The sequence below is a fragment of the Lactuca sativa genome, chromosome 3 (genome assembly GCF_002870075.4).
Source record: "Lactuca sativa cultivar Salinas chromosome 3, Lsat_Salinas_v11, whole genome shotgun sequence".
Lineage (NCBI taxonomy): Eukaryota > Viridiplantae > Streptophyta > Magnoliopsida > Asterales > Asteraceae > Lactuca > Lactuca sativa.
The window spans coordinates 43,786,058-43,803,049 of NC_056625.2; positions in this window are offsets into that span (position 1 = coordinate 43,786,058).

Consider the following 16,992-nt stretch of genomic DNA (forward strand, 5'->3'; position numbering starts at 1 on the left):
TGACAAAAAAAATTGTAACTTTATAAAACCGATTTTTTATTGGTTTCGTATAAAATTTAATAATTAGACTCTTCATGAATGTATGATTCTGTAAGAAAGATGTTTGCAAGAAACAATTTGATAAAACATTCCAAATAAAACTTATCAACCAAAATCATTCCTCAAAATAAAACTTATCAACCAAAATCATTCCTCAAAAGTGTGATAAAACATCAAATTGTATCGAATCACAGTAATAATAAAATGCATCGAACATCTCTATCAAATCAAAAAGTCAATGCATGTGTACAGTGAGGCCGCACTATTCTCCTCGCTACTAAAGTAACCTCAAAACCTTTGAAATTCAACGAGTAATCATAAAGTTTGATGAGTTCATCAAGATACCACATACACCACAATACTCATGTAGTTGTTATAGTCTGACCAAAGTCTTACATCCATGTGTGATTACTATAGTCTTAATTGTTCTAGTCTAATTATAGTCTTGACTGTTATAGTCAAACTATAGTCTTGAGTGTTATAGTTCAACTATAGTCTTAATTGCTACAGTCTGATTATAGTTAACTGTTATAGTCTAACTACAGTCTTGTATGTTATAGTCCAACTACAATATTTCATACAACTGCTATAGTACAATTATAGTCGTTCATACAAACATATTGATGCTACTGGTAATATCAAGGTGTCGCCTTATAAATGTATAGTCATATGTAGTTGGGAAATAAGATTGACGGTCGAATAGTTGTTCCTACCCGAAAGCAATATATCAGACAAGAACCATAAAATAATGAAACACCCTAAAAATACCGAGTAAAATTTTCATTTTAAATAAAAAAAAAACATTCATTCATTATCCCAAAAGACGATCAGAGTAAAAATATTCTCAAAACATCATAATAAAATCATAAACAATCATTGCATAATAAAATCTTCAGGGGATACAGTACGATCAAGTCGGGTCCTGCTTTTGAAACCAAAAAGTGCCTGAAAACATTTAAACACAAACCGTAAGCACAAAGCTTAGTGAGTTACCCAAAATACCACATACCATACATATCATTGGGCCTAGCCCTGAGTATATTCCAACCCGACATACAATCATGGGCCCAACCCCGAGGTTTCTTTCAACCCAACATACAATCTTGGGCCTAACCCTAAGGTTTCTTTCAACCCATCATATACTCATGGGCCCAGCCCTGAGGCCTAGCCCTTGGGTTTATTTCAAACTGAACATACAACAATGAGCCTATCCCTGGGGTTTATTTCAACACAATCATACAAACATGCAACAATCACAAAAACAACTAGCATTCTACATACATAATCCAATGTGCCGACATTGGTGCCTTCGACCCATAAGTATAATGAGATGACTTACCTGAACTACTCAACAGAAGCCCACAACTACCTCAACATCAGAACAACCAACCTAAACTTCCTAAAACCAAACCGAAACCAAAATCCAAAGTCAAATACTCGATTATACTGAAGTTTGACCAAAATTCAAATTGGTCAACTAGTCAACAGTCAAAGTCAAAGTCAAATTGCCAATCAGTAGCCCTCCATGTTGTGGCCTTCCTTGGCCATGTTGTGGGCTAAAAATTCCAAACTAATCTCTAACCCCCCAGTCACCACACTGTGGTAGCCTAATGCCACACCGTGGAGACTGGTCTTAACAGCTCAACGAACTTAATCCATTTTCTTCTGATTTCAAGAGCTCCAAAGCTCATATCTATTCCTACGGCCCTCAGCTCGTATCTAGAATGCTCATGAGTCCTCAGTATGAGTTTGGCATGCCTCCCTGCCCCCCAACTCATATCTGGCATACTCTAGGGTTTGTTGGGTACAACACAGAGCAGTACAACCTCAACCCAACCCATACAATATGTTGACATATAGCATATAATAACATATACAAACAAATAGACAGTATCAGAGGTAGTCCTGAAGATCCACCAGAGTAGCATATCAAAACTAGCATACATATCTATACCATACTCAACTTATCAATAATATCAGGTTATCAAACTAATGGGCTGGCCTTGGTGTCTTCGACCCGAAAGTACAGTGAGGAAAAATCACCTCACAAGTAGTGCTGAACTGATAAGATCTAACTCCAAGTCTCAGCTCCCGACTCAAATGCCTACAACCACTATGTGACTAATTTCATCAAAACCTTGAAATACCCAGAATGCCCTCAAAAGTAAACTTGGTCAACCATGGTTAAACTCAAAGTCAACAGTCAAGGTCACAGTCAATGTTGAATCAACTCGTCGAGTGCACCAATGAGCTCGTCGAGTCTCTATAGTACTCAGAAGGTCGGGAAAACCCTAGCCAACTCGTTGAGTTGGCTGGACAACTCGTCGAGTAACCGAGTTTTCCCAGCTTAACACATTCAGTTGATTTTTCGATTCCAGGGACCATAAGGCTCATATATAATACTCAAATGTTGTCCAAAAGGATAAAGTTTCCAACTTTATCCTTTGGGGCTACTCAGAGCGCTCAAAAACCCCTACATAAGGCTTGAAAACTCGAGGGCTTAACCATTAAGCACAAAAATACTTGAGATCTGAAACCCAACTTCCATAAGAGATTCTAGCTTCAAAAACGTCCCAAAGATTGGTGCTTTATAGACATGCATTTCCAATGCATGTCTTGAACCCAAAGTGGGTTAAAAAGGGAAAATATGACTTCAACTCCATGCATGGCATCGAGACTTGGCTAAAGACTAGATCCAACCCACTATAAGGTCACCTTAACCTGGAGATTCATAAATTTGAAACCTTTATGAAGTCCATCCATAGCAACATCCAAGAATAAGGAGAAAAAGGGACAAAACTCAAGATCTAGCTACCTAGAGGAATAAAAATTGGATCGTGGACAATTAAAAAGGTCCAGAAGAGTGCCAAACTGAAGATGAGAACGTTTATTGCTAGATCCTTGCTTCCTTCCTCCAAATTCCTCATCTTTTGCTCCAAAAATACCACACTAGCTCACAAAATGAGAAGGAAAGGTGATTAAGGTTCACAAGGGCCGATATGGGGGTTTGGAGGTTGATAAAAGATCAGCCTTAAGGACTTAAGGAGATTATAGGGTGCAAAACCCTAAAATTTAGGGTTTCCCACTCAGCCATCAACACATCGAGTTCTCCTCACCAACTCGACGAGTTGGTCCACAAAAATGTGCGGCCCAAAATCCCTTCAACACGCCGAGTTGAGTCTATCAACTCGTCGAGTTCAAAGAAAAACTTGTTTTAAAAGAATAAATTTCATACCTAGAAATCGGGATGTTACAACTCTCCCCCACTTGGAGTAGGCTTCGTCCTTGAAGCCTGTGCGGAGAACAAATCCGGATAATGCTCCTGCATCTCAGCCTCCGGCTCCCGAGTCCACTATGAGCCCCACCGGTGCTGCCATTGTACCTTTACCAAAGGTATTTCCTTGTTATGTAAAACCTTCACCTTCCTCTCCAGAGTAGCTACTTGCCTCTCGACATAGTTCAGACTCTCATCAACCTGAATATTATCCAATGATACCACTGCATCCTCGTCCAGTACGCACTTTCATAACTGCGAAATGTGGAAACTGCTATGAATCTGAATGAGCTCTTCCGAAAGATCCAATCTATAAGCAACCTTGCCAACCCTGGCAACGATTCGGAATGGTTCGATATATCAGGGGCCCAACTTTCCCCTCTTCTTGAAGCGAATCACACAGTTCCAAGGTGACACCTTCAGCAGCACCATGTCACCGACCTAAAACTCCAACTCAGATCGGTGCTGGTCAGAATAGATTTTATATCGACTTTGAGCAGTCTGCAATCTCTTCCTGATCTACTGAATCATCTCCATAGTCTGTAGAACCACCTTGGTCCGACCCAGACCCCATGAAGGTAATGTCTCAAAATCTTAACGGCGAAAACCACCGCCTCTAATTCAAGATCATGCGTGTGATATCTCGTCTCATGCGGCTTCAGCTGCCGTGAAGCATAAATTATCACTCGCCCTCTCTACATGAGAACTGCCCCAAACCGGTGAAGGATGCATCACAGAAAACCACAAAATCCTCGATTCCCTTAGGGTAGGTCAAAACACGGGCGTCTCAAAGTCTTTACCAAAGGGTCTCAAATGTTGACTGCTACTCTGGGCCCCACCGAAAATCCACCCCCTTCCTCTTTAGACGGGTGAGGGGTACTGCAATCTTGGATAAATCCTGAATGAATCTCCGGTAGTACCCTGCCAACCCAAGATACTCCTGGTATCCGAGGGAGATTTCAGAACCTCCCTCTGCATCATGGCCTTAATCTTGGCCGGATTAACCAAAATCCCATCCCAGTTAACGAGGTGTCCAAGGAACTGAAACTCCAGTAACCAGAACTCACATTTCGAGAACTTAGCATAAAGCCGTTCTCGCCTAAAAACCTCCAAAATCTCGCGGAGATGCTCCTCGTGCAGCTCTCTGGTCTTGGAATACACCAAGATATCATTAATAAACACAATAATTGAGCGATCGAGCATCGGCCTACATACTCGATTCATCAAATCCGTAAACCCCGCAGGCGCATTGGTGAGCCCGAATAGCATCACCACAAACTCGTAATGCCCATAACGAATTTGGAATGTGGTCTTCTCCACGTCCTCCTCCCTCACCCTGACTTGATGGTACCCAGACCTCAGATCAATCTTGGAGAACCAAGACGGTCCCTGTAGCTGATCAAAGAGATCATCAATCAGCGGAAGGGAAAACGGTTAACTCCCGATAATTGATGAACATCCGGTGAGAACCATCCTTCTTCTTGACGAATAGAATCGGTTCTCCCCATGGAGAACTCCTTGGATGGATGAACTTCTTGCCTAGCAGCTTCTGCAGCCGAGATGATAGCTCATGCATCTCAGGCGGTGCCAATTGGTACGGCGCCTTGGAAATAGGGGTTGCACCTAGCACAAGGTCGATCCTGAACCCGACCTGCCTCTCAGGAGGCACACCGGGTAACTCCTCCGGGAATACATCAACGAACTCCCTGACAACTGGAACATCAGCAACCGACACTTGATCCCCAACCCGCTTATCCACTACATAATCCAAATAACCTGCACACCTGTGCTGAATATACTGCCAAATAAAACCCTGAACTCATCCTGGTTCCCTCTTTGTAAAATAACCAGTTCTCCTCTCTTGGGGTTCGAACTACCACGTGCTGATCCTCACAGTCGATCATGGCACCGAAACGGCTCATCCAATCCATACCCACTATCACGCAGACATCCCCCATGGGAGTAGGAATCAAATTGATCAGGAAGGATACCCCGAAGATCTCCAGAACGTAACCCTGATAAACCGAAGAAGCAGAAACCACGTGTTCGTTGGCGATAGAAACTCTCAACGGACACTCCAACTCCCCTCTGGGCAAAGCAAACTCTCTGCTAAAAGACTAAGAAACAAATGACTGACTTGCACCCAATTCAAACAACACTAAAGCAGGAAAGGAGTTCACTAGAAATGCACCTACCAAAGGTACAAATATATGAGCATAAAACAAACATAATCAACAATATAAGGGATACAAACATACCAGCCACAATAGTTGGTGCTTCCCTGGCCTCCTCGGCAGTATGTTGGAAAGCGCGACCTCAAACCCTCGGGGCTCCACCTTGCTCTAACACTCGTCAGTGAATAGTGATCCTCAAGGTAGCCGGAGCTGGAGCCTGTGCTGGCCTGGCAGCGAGCGATGGACAGTTGGCCTTCATATGGCCAACCTAGTCGCAATGATAATAAATCATGGAATTGAGTGTTGGAGACTGCTGGTGGCAATCCCTCGCCATGTGGCCCTGCCGAACAAAATTGTGGCACCCAAACGATGATCAATAAACACCCTTGTGTGCCTTGGCGCACTTCCCTCAAGTGCGGCCCTTTTGGCCCCCAGATCTAACATCAGAAGTCTTAAACCGCTTTGGCGCAGGCTGCAGGGCCGGCCTCTGCTCTCTCGTCTGCAGATCAATCTCAATCTCACGCCGCCTGGCGGCCTCCTGCATCTCGAACAAGGAACCATAGCGTCATGTAGAAAAAAACTGCATGATCTCCGTCTTGAGCATGCTCAAGTAACAGGTCATCTGAGCCTGCTCAGATGCAACAAACTCATGACAGAACATAGCTCTCTCCGTAAACATCTTAGTGATCTCTGTCATCGTCTCAAAACCCTGTCTCAAATCCCGATACTCCTACGTTAACCTCTTACGCTCCACCATAGGAACATATCGAGAGCGAAAAATCTCAGAAAATTGATCCCAAGTCACAGCAGCTCTCTGCTCAACAGAATAAGAATTAGTAGTGAGCCTCCACTAATCCTTCGCTCTGGACCTCAGAAGGTTCAGAGCGCACATGACCTTCTGGTCAGCAAGGCATAAACACGTGAAGAAATAGCCTTCCGCATCAGATAGCCACCTCATGGCTATGATCGGGTCTTGAACTCCGTCGAAAGTCGGGGGCTTCGTATTATCGAAGTCTCGATACTGAAAGTCCCACCCTGACCTAACACATGCAGCCTTCACATCTATAGAGGTTGCAGTAGCAGCAGTCTCATCAATGGTTGTGTAGCGATCATCAAAGAACTCCATCATCGCGGTCTTGATAGACCCGAACATCTCCAGAATCTGTCACCAATAAATAGCAACCACCTCCTCGTGAATGATCTCCCTAACACGATCCTCTGACACTACTGGCCCACCCTGACTACCAGCTCCTAATCCCGACCTAGATCCGATCTCAACTCGTCTTGTAGTCACCATACTGAAAATACACCAAGAAGATATCATATAATCCACATATCATAACGGGGAACCAACTCCCAACGAAGCCTTAGGGGTTGTGACTTACTTGCTTTGCGTATGGGTCTTGTGCTTTCAGTAGTACGGACCCATACTATCTTCCACATCTACCCGTATTTATCTCAGGGATCATCACAACGCCCTAACAATACTCATAAGCATAGCCGAACACTAAATCCCTACTCCTTAGAGGAAAGGCTAAACATCTCACGACCGGCTGGCTAACCCCACATAATTCATCCATGTAACTTCCATCAACCCTGCAACACTTGTGTATTCTAGCCATACATAACACTGGACCCCATAGACATTCAAACATCTGATCCTTCCCTAAGCCCTTCATCAAACAAGAATAGGAAATAAGGCCAAACCAAACATTCTCAGGCTATAAGATCTTAGTTATATATAACCATGATGCATACTCTACGGTAATGATGTCAATTCCATCAAAGAAATATCTCATCCTTCCCTAAGCCCTTCATCAAACAAGAATAGGAAATAAGGCCAAACCACTGCCACTGTAAGCTTCTATAAGCACCCCTTAATGTTTTGTTAATCATTTTATTTGATATCAATAAAAACCAAGACCCATTTATTTTAGAACTCATGCATATATACGAGTTGTTTTTATCAGTAAGAAACAAAAACCATTCGTTTATTTATTTGTCCAGGCATGTATGCGATTTGCATTTTTATGTTAAGTGATAAACTCAATTTTGAAACATTTATTCCAAATAAATACTTTAAAACCCTCTATATATACGTTACCATGTGTGAGATTAATGTATTACATGAGTTAATTTAAAAAATAAATAAATAAATATAAAGGTCAAAATATTTTAGAATTTTGAATTTATAAGACAAAGAAAAATAATGATTTATTATAATGAAAATATTTTTTATCTTTTATATTTAAACAAATAATTTAAATAAAGAAAAGAAAGTAATGAGCTTTAATTTTAGGAATTTTGAAATTAAAAGGTAAGTTTACTAGTGAAATTAATATCCATTTATTACAATATTTATTGCAATTATTACATTAAAATATTATGTGGAATTTAATAAAATAGAAAAACTTATAAAACGACATGTGGAAAAAAAAATTAATTCAAAATAACCACAAAATTACATTTGACAAATTGAATAAGAGTGTGACAAGCGGCAAACTTTGATTTAATTTATTTCGTTTTAGTCCATCCTCTAGGAATTGTTTATAGAATCAGTCCCTTTTTATTGTTAGTTTAACCAAATCAGCCCCAATAAGTTAGTTAAGTTACAAAACAGCCCCACACTTGTTAATTAATACCAAACTTCCCTTGGTTAATTTAGGTAACAAAAGTAGTCTCGGTGGTTGGTTTTGAATGCAAACAGTATCACATTGTGGTTTTTCACGTCACGGTTCACATCAACAAACTTAGTTCGCAAATGTACGCACTTAAGGTGAGTGCTTATGGTCCCTTTTTAATGCTTTATTATTTTGGGGGAGAATACTTATGAAACATATTTATTGGTTATGAAATGTGCTTGGAAAAACGTATTTCTAATTATAATCAATATTATGTCATAATAATATATTATACACTAATTTATCATGACATGCATATGTTGTAATGGTTTAGAAATGTTATCAACCTTGTAAATATTTGAAACCTATATCATGCATGTACAACCACATATGTTAAATATATATGTATGAATTATAACACTTATATCTTGGAATTTATACATGCACTTGAAGAAACATACTATCTATTTAAGCGAGTAAAATACATTTTTACGGATATATCAAACGTATTTGGCTTTTATAGGGAAACTTTATCATATAACATAGATAATGACCTTTAAAGTGAGATACTACTCATTACCTAAGTTTAACCACTTAGTATATCCTCTTTGTTATAACCGTTAATCTTCAGAGCGAGATATGTATGTATAGATCTATATAGGTTGACACATACACCTGCGCTTGCTAGCTACAACCTCAACGGATCAATCGAAAGTGGGTGATAATTATATTTAGTATTTATCCACGACGTCTAATAAAACATCGTAACAGTTTATATCTAGCCACATACCTCGGTGATCGAAATCACTATAAGCATCAACTGGGTTATTTCTCTAGAAACTACAGACTTTGTTTCTCTTTTTATCAAACATTTTCAAACATAGTTTTAACTACAAAAGAAATACTTTTCATACTTTTTAAAAAGTATTATTATTGCGGTTAGCATAAAACTTGTAATTCTTACCAACCTTTGTGTTGACTTTCAAACTATATGTATTCTCCGGAGATCATTGAACCATCTTTTAGCATAAGAGATGGTCACAGATTTCGAGCAATCTAGTCTTCACCAATTTTTGTTATATCAACCTATTTATTAAGGAAAATTCATAAACTTATTATTATTATTATTATTATTATTATTATTATTGTTGTTGTTGTTGTTGTTATTGTCGTCGTCATCGTCGTCGTCGTCATCATCATCATCATCATCATCATACACATCATCATCATCATCATCATCATCATCATTATTATTATTATTATTATTATTAATACTATTATTATTATTATTAATATTCTTATTATTATTATTATTAATATTATTATTATTATTATTACTATTACTATTATTATTATTATTATCATCGTTGTTATTATTATTATTAATACTATTATTATTATTATTATTATTATTATTATTATTATTATTAGTATTATTATTAATATTATTAGTATTAGTATTACTACTACTAGTATTATCATCATCATCATCATCATCATCATCATCATCATCATCATTATTATTATTATTATTATTGTTGTTGTTGTTGTTGTTGTTGTTGTTGTTGTTGCTTGCAACCCACCAAATGGACCCAAACTTGGAATACAACAAGTAACTTCCATGGAAAGGACTAAAACTCATGCATGGTCACAAAAGGACCTTAAATATCAAAACTTTACTAATATAGGGGCACATATATTACTTGGGCTGGCAACCCTAAGCCTAGAAACGAAGTTGAATCATAAAAATCCATTCTTGGGACCTAAGGAGGTCTAAAACTCCATTAACATAAATCTAAACATTCATGAGGCAAGTTGAAAGATTTATACCTCCAATGAGTGCCAAATGGTTATGTAATCTCGAATCCTTGAGCTCAAGATACTCAAGTTCTTCTTCTCCAACTTCTCCTTTCTTCTTTCAAGCTTCTAAACACCACCAAGAACTTCACAAAGCCAAAAACACACAAGGATGACGGATGAGAGGCTATCTAGGGTTTCTAAGGTTGAGAGGTTGGTAAGGAGGCTAGGGTTTGAGTCAAAATGTTGTATTTATTTGGCTTAAACCCTACAAATTAGGGTTTCGAGTCTACATGCGCACGTTGCACGTACGCGCCTCCACCCCCCGCATCCAATGCCGCACTACGCCCCGCATATGCTAAGCTTACGCCCAGCGTACGTCTTCGGGTAGCCCAACTTATTGACCCACTTTGCTAAAGTCCAACTCAATAATCCACATATCTAATTCATATTCCAACAATAAATAATAAGTATTTTAAAATAAATAATGCCTCAAGTGACGAATGTTAAAATTCTCTCCCACTTCAACCAGACTTCGTCCTCGGAGTCTGTTGCGTCTGGGAATAACTCCGGGTAGTGCTCCCTCATCTCCTCCTCGGGCTCCTAAGTCCATATTGAGCCCTTGTGGTGCTGCCACTGCACCTTTATAAGCTCTACCCTCTTGTTCCTTAGCTCTTTCGTCTTCCTGTCGAGAATGGCTACCAGTATCTCGATGTAGTTCATGCTGTCATCAACCTGTATATCCTCTAAAGGCACAACTGCGGAGTCATTCACTAATCACTTTCACAACTGGGAGACATGAAAAGTATTGTGGATCTGGTTGATCTCTTCTGGAAGCTCCAAAGGATAAGCAGCCTAGCCTACCGGAGCCATAACCCTGAACGGACCGATGTACGTGGGGCCTAGCTTGCCCTGATTCCTAAACCGGATGACACCTTTCCAAGGTGACACCTTCAGGAGAACCATGTCGCCCACCTGAAACTCCAAGTCTGAACGGCGCTTGTCGGCATAGATTTTTTGCCGACTCTGAACAATCTGGAGCCTGCTCCGGACCTGCTGGACCCTCTCAGTAGTCTTGAGTACTACCTCAGTACTCCCTATGACTCACTGATCAACCTTTTCCCCAACAGATTGGGGTCCTACACTTCCTCCCGTAGAGAATCTCGAAGGGAGTTTGATCTATGCTAGCGTGGTAGCTGTTGTTATACGAAAATTCTGCTAACGGAAGATACGTATCCCAACTACCTCCAAAATCCAATATGCATGCACGCAACATGTCCTCTAGAGTCTGAATCATCCTCTCACTCAGCCCATCAGTCTGAGGGTGGAAAGCGGTGTTGAAGTGAAGACGAGTATCCATCTCGTCGTAAAACTGCTTTCAAAATCTGGAAGTAAAACAAACATCTCGATCTGACACAACCGAAACACGCACTCCATGTCGTGTCACTACCTCACGTATGTAAATCTTGGCCAGCTTCTCAGTCGATATACTCTCCTGGATCAAAATGAAATGAGCACTCTTGGTCAACCGATCCACGATGACCCATATCGAATTTACTCCACGTGCAACCCCGGGAAGCTTCGTGATGAAATCCATAGTGATATCTTCCCACTTCCACACGAGAATGTCTAACGGCTGCATCTTGTCGTGTGGTCGTTGGTGTTCGACCTTGACTTTCCTGCAAGTCAAGCACCGCTCTACATACCATGCTACGTCCTGCTTCATACATGGCCACCAATAGTCAGGGCAAAGACCTCGATACATCTTTGTCGCCCCTGGATGGATGGGGAACCTCGACTTGTGAGCCTCATCCATCAGAACTTGGCGTACACCGCCCCAGTTTGGAACCCAGACCCTCCCATGCAGGGTCAACAACCCACAAGTGTCATAATCAAATAAGGCCACCTGGCCTATGATCCGCTCACACTTCCAACACTCCTCCTTTATACCCTCGACCTGTGTCTCTCGGATCTGCTCCAACAACGGAGTAATCACTGTCATCCTCAGACATATGTCTTGAATCGGAGCCACCACTGCCTTGCGGCTAAGAGCATCAGCCACCACATTGGCCTTCCCTGGGTGATAAAGGATCTCACAGTCGTAATCCTTCACTACATCTAACCACCTACGTTGCCTCATGCTCAGATTCGGCTGATCCATGACATACCTCAAACTCTTGTGGTCCGTATAAATGGTACAACGGACCCCATAAAGGTGATTCCGCCAAATCTTGGGGGTGAAAAATACATCCCCTAGCTCCAAATTGTGTGTCGGGTAGTTTGCCTTGTGAGGCTTCAACTGCCTCGAAGCGTATGCTATCACGTGACTTCGCTGCATCAGCACCGCACCCATGCCTGTGATCGAAGCATCACAGTAAACCACGAAATCATCGACACCCTCCGTCAAGGTCAGAATCGGTGTCTCGCATAACTGCTTTCTGAGAGTCTCGAAGGTTGCCTGCTGCTCAAGCCCCCAACGGAATGTGACCGACTTCTTGGTCAGTCGGGTCAGAGGAACAACGATCTTGGAGAAATCCTGTATGAACCTCCGATAGTAACCCGCTAGACCAAGAAAACTTTGAATCTCAGATGGAGACCTCGGAACCTCCCACTGCATCACGACCTCTATCTTGGCCGGATTGACCAGAATACCCTTATGGTTGACAAGGTTCCCCGGAAACTGCACTTCATGTAACCAGAGCTCACACTTGGAGAACTTTGTGAAAAATATCTCCCTCCTCAGTGTCTCCAGCACCTCCCTCAGGTGCTCCTCATGCTACTCCTGAGTCTTGGAATAAACCAAGATGTCATCAATGAATACTATCGCAGACCAGTCGAGCATCAGTCTGCGCACGTAGTTCATGAACGCGGCAGGAGCATTGGTGAGCCCAAATGGCATCACGACAAACTCATAGTGACCATAGTGAGTCCGAAAGGATGTCTTCGGCACGTCGTCGTCTCTGACCCAAACGGCATCACGACAAACTCATAGTGACCATAGTGAGTCCGAAAGGATGTCTTCGGCACGTCGTCGTCTCTGACTCGCATCTGGTGATAACCCGATCACAGATCAATCTTGGAGAACAAAGATGCACCATGAAGCTGTTCAAACAAGTCGTCAATCCTCGGGAGGGGATAACGGTTCTTCACCATTACCTTATTCAGCTCCCAGTAATCTATACCCATCCGATTTGACCCGTCCTTCTTCTTTACAAATAGGATCGGGGCTCCCCATGGGGAACTATTCGGCTTGATAAATCCCTTGTCTAACAGCTCCTGCAGCTGTGTAGACAACTCCTACATCTCGGGAGGAGCCAACATATATGGTGACTTGGATATCGGAGCCGCACTAGGGACAAGGTCAATCCTGAACTCTACCTGCCTCTCCGGAGGTATCCCAGTCAAATCCTCTAGGAACACATCCGAGTATTCCATCACGATCGGTACATCATCTGTGGTCACCTTACCCTTATCCCAGGTATCCATAACATAGGCGACATAGCCTGCGCAACCCTGCTGAAGGTAGCGCCTCGCTCTCGCTGCTGAACATAAATTCGGTCCACACTGCGACCTCTTTCCATGAATCACTAAACCTCCCCACTCAGGGTCCGAACCCGCACCAGCTGCTGCTCGTAGTCTATTACTGCCACATTGGGGCTCAACCAGTCCATACCCACTATAACCTTACTCCCTCGAAGCGGAACAGGGACTAAATCCACATAAAACTGCTCATCAAACAACTGTAGTATATATCCTCAATAAACCCTTGCAACCCGAACGGTCCTATCGTCTGCTATCTCTACATCTAGTGGACAGTCCAGCTCGCTTGTCGAGCGCGAGCGACACAAAAGATTGGGTAGCCCCCGAATCAAATAATACCAGAGCAGATATACTGTTCACAAGGAACGATCCTATAAGGAAACACATAAACATAAGCAACAATAAATATAAATAAAGAGATAAGGAGAAGATACATACCCATCACCACATCGGGAGTTGCACATGCCTCCTCTGCTATCAACTAGAAGGTTCTATTCCTCGCCACTGGCGCCTCCGCCCGGCCCTGGCAACCGTCGGTAATCCTCAAGGTAGCAGGAGAGGGTGCCGCCACCTGTCCTGCTGCTGCTAAACTCGAGCACTAGGACCGTTTGTGTCCCTTCTGATTGCACTAGAAGCAAATCATATATGATACTGTGGTGGTGGTGTTAGTAGTTGTACAGTCCCTGCTAACATGACTAGTTCGGCCGCACTTAAATTAGCTCGAACTACTAGCCATGTACGCCCCTCGTGCAACTTTTCGCACTTGCCACAGGAGTTGCGGCCCTGCTGGCTCCTCAGTCAGTGATCTGATACCTTGGGCTTCTTTCCCGTACTCCCTAACTAAACCCCCTCAGTTTTCTTCTTCTTCTCTATCTCCAAATCCAACTCTCTCTCTCTCTCTCTCTCTCTCTCTCTTGTGCCCTCCTAATCATATCCTCCAGCTTCTTGCAGCTGGATCGGCTCACAAACTGGAGGATATCACTCTACAACATCTCATGGTATAGGGCCTTTTTCATCTCCTCGTCTGCCACGTACTGCAGAACGAGAAAGGCCCTCTCCTTAAACATGGCGATGATCTCAGTCACCGTCTCAGTCTTCTGCTTGAGATCCTGGAACTCCCTAGCAAGATATTTCACCTCAATCACAGGTGCAAACTCGGCCCTAAACCTGGCCGAAAAGTCACTCCAGGTCATTGCATCTAAAGTTGCATCATCTCCAATAGCATATCTGACCTCCTCCCACCAGTCATGTACTCTGTCCTTTAGAAGACAAGAAGAAAGTCAGACCTTGTCCCCCTCGGGACATTGGCTCATACGAAAGGCATTGTCAACATCAGCCAACCACCTGCTGCTAGAAATGGGCCCGAGCCCCGTAATAGTCTGGAGCTCCACATGCTCGAAACTCCCTAAAATTCATTGTGTGCGCCCCTAGCATGCTCGCGATCTCGGTGCGGAATGCACCCAACCTTTCATCAAGTATCACCAAGATGCTCTCCTTGACCGTCCCAAAGATCATAGGATTCTGGTCTAAAATACTGCACGTGACCTCAAATGAAATGAACTCTCTCATCTGCTCGTCAAGCTGCCCGACTCCAAAGCCCGAGCCTGATCCCTCACCGGCACCTAAACTGCCAACTTGCCTAGTACGTAGGGTCACCATACTAAAAATACACCATAACAAACATCAGTATACTCATCATAACTCGATGGATCTCACATACTACAAGTTTCCTGGGTTCATCTCAGCCTTCCTTGATTCGAGTACGGATCCTCTGCTTTCAGTAGTACGGGCCCATACTACCTTCCACATCTATCCGTACTTTCTTCAACAACTTCCTTGACTCCACCAAGTACCTTTCACTATTACTGCTTTCTACTAATCTCATCCAAGGTTTTCCTGAGGGTAATCTCCGACTCACTCTCCGCCATCAGCTGCATAAGAAGTCCCTGCTATCTCCCCCTAACTAGATCGCGAATACCATTACATATTACTAAGACCAGATAATTCTTTGAATGAGAGGTCATATCCTATAACGGTTAGACTCAAATGAGAGTTGTGAAATAGAGCCAAACCTAACCTTCTTAAATTATTCTGTCCTTGTAATATGTAACTTAACATATTCGTTTATTAGTTAGTTAAAGATAACTAGGACTCCTAAAAGCAAATAGCAAGCAACATTCGAGCATTGAGTAAATATAATCAAGCATATCCTACTCAGGATATCATATTACTCACTAATCAGTACTAGCATAGAGTTCAATAAGCTCATATAGCACGCATATAAGTCATCCTTCCTAGATCCTTAGCCCTAACTAGCATGCAGTTCTCATACACATATAACAGGCATATAAGACATCATTCCTAGATCCTTAGCTCTAATCTAGCATGCAGTTCTCATAATCATAACATAACAATTTGTATGGGTAATTTGGGAGAACTTACTTGAGCTTGGTTGATTACATGCACCACACCCTTTTCTCTTTTCAAAATCCTTTTTTAAAAAAATGAATTTTCTTTTAAAAATCTGATACCAAGTCCTCAGTTTGAATTCAGACACACTCGAGAGTGTGCCCGAATCCCTCAAACCAAGGCTTTGATACCAACTTGAAACATCCCAACCATACAGTCCAAAATTTTCATTTTTAAATCATTCAGAAAACCATAGTTATCAAACATCATATAAAAATCATAAGTCGTGTATCTCAAAATATAATAAACATCTGTCAAATATATCAGAGTATAAACATCTCGGGCTAAACAAATGGTGTGTGCACTACAATCATACTGAGCTCTTCCCCTTGCTACCGGAAGTACCTGAAACCATAACTGAAACTATAAGCACGAAGCTTAACGAGTCTCCCTAAACTACCATATACTATACACATAGTCACATAATCACATAATAGCATAACATTAGGCCTTGCCCGCTACATCGGGCCCCACCCAACATCGGGTCGCGCCCGACATCGGATCGAAGCCTGGAATCGGGCCCCGCCCGGCATCGAATCGAGGTCAGGTATACATATAAACATGATCACTTAACATAAACATATAAACATTCCTCGCCCCCCCCCCCCCCCCCCCCCCCGACATCGTACAAGCATTCCTCGGGCTTACCCCGGCAGCAGACTGAAGTCCGGAAACAGATAAACAAGCACATGCAACAATCACGATGACATAAAGCATACAAACATTCCTCGAGCTTTCCCCAACATCATACCTAAGTTAGGAACATACTATCATACATATATGGGCCGAGATTGGTGCCTTCGACCCGTTCATATAGGAGGAAACTCACGTCACAAAGCTGAGTGTTGAATCTCACGGTAAGGAATCTCTAGTGGCTGCTCCAACGACTCCCTGGCTATCATTATCACAACAACAATTAGTCAAAATTTGTAATCCCTCCTAGGGTAAAATGACCATTTTACCCTATGGTCTAATTTGGATTATATCCTAGATCCAATCCCATCTAATCTCTCCAAGCCCACTAATGGCCCACTAAATGCCCACTAATGGCCAAATTTTCTAAATTAGGCCCAACTCC